At 57.4% G+C, this 1,357-nt stretch overlaps 1 pseudogene; it reads left to right on the top strand.

Annotated features, from left to right (window-relative positions):
- The first annotated feature begins 360 nt into the window (after window positions 1-360).
- On the top strand, window positions 361-1,141 carry LOC116637312 (annotated as a pseudogene).
- The last annotated feature ends 216 nt before the right edge of the window (window positions 1,142-1,357 follow it).

Raw genomic sequence — 1,357 nt, 5'->3', positions numbered from 1 at the left:
CCTCAAGAACATAGATGGCGGGGCGGGGGGTGCCTGGGTGGCTCAGTTAACAGAGAACTTTTGATTTCCCATCAGGTCCATGACCTCAGGCTCCTAAGGTCTAGCCACCTCTACTCCCCCACTCAGTGTGGAGTCAGCTTCTCTTCCTCTCCCTCTGTCCCTCCCTCTGTCCCTCCCCCTGTGCTCACTGGTGTGCTCTCTCTCAAATAAATAAATAAAATCTTGAAGAAGAAGAAGAAGGAGGGGAAAAAGAGGAAGAGGAAGAAGAAGGAGAAGGGGGAGGAGAAGGGGGAGGAGAAGAACAACAACAACAACAACATAGATTCAGGCTGTTGGCCTGTGCGGCGCCTGGAGCTGAAGATGGACCGAGTACCCCGGCCCCCGCCTGCCGCCCACCGTCCGTGGCCACCATGCCCTTCTCCAACAGCCACAACATGCTGTTCTGCGACCTCAGCGGCCACAACGACCACGTGGCCAAGGCACTGACCCCCCCGAGCTGTACGAGGAGCTGCGCACCAAGAGCACGCCCAGCGGCTTCAAGTCTAGGCTTGACAGAGCTCCCACCACGACCTGGCACCTGGCGGGCAGGTACTACGCGCTCAAGAGCACGGCAGGAGTGCGGCAGCAGCTCAGCGAGGACCGCTTCCTCTTCCACAAGCGCGTGTCGCCCCTGCAGCTGGCCTCGGCATCTGGCACAATGACAATAAGACCTTCCTGGTGTGGATCAACCAGGAAGACCACCTGTGGGTCACCTCCATGCAGAAGGGAGGCAACATGAAGGTGTTCCCTCGCTTCTGCAATGGCCTCACCCAGACTGAAGCCTTCTTCAAGTCTAAGAGCTACCAGTTCGCGTGGAACCCTCACCTGGGCTACATCCTCACCAGCCCATTCAGTCCGGGCCCAGGGCTGCAGGCAGGCGTGCACATCAAACTGCTCCACCTGGGCAAGCATGAGAAATTCCCAGAGGTGCTCCAGCAGCTGTGGCTTCAGAAACAAGGCACAGGCTGTGTGGGCACAGCTGCTGCGGGCGGGATCTTCGATGTCGCAGATGGTGGTGGACAGTGTGAAGCTGCTCATCAAGGTGGAGCGGCAGCTGGAGCAGGGCCAGGCCATCGATGACTTTGTGCCTGCCCAGAAGTGAAGCACCTGCCCACCGGCCACCACCACCAGCCCCGCTGCTTCCTAACTTGCTCCCCCGCAGTGTTGCCATGCACCCCTGATGTTCACCACCTGGCAGCTGAACCCTTCACCTTGCTGTAGAGACTTCCGTTGCCCTTGGTAGAGTTTGTTTTTGTGGCTGATGCTGAACTAAACTAAAGTGTTGGCCTGCCAAATAAATAAATAAATAAATAATAAA

Source organism: Phoca vitulina, unplaced genomic scaffold (assembly GCF_004348235.1).
Source record: "Phoca vitulina isolate PV1807 unplaced genomic scaffold, GSC_HSeal_1.0 scaffold14, whole genome shotgun sequence".
In the NCBI taxonomy this organism is placed as follows: Eukaryota; Metazoa; Chordata; class Mammalia; order Carnivora; family Phocidae; genus Phoca; species Phoca vitulina.
The sequence above is the reverse complement of the archived record's forward strand: the minus strand, read 5'-3'. Positions and strand labels throughout refer to the sequence as shown.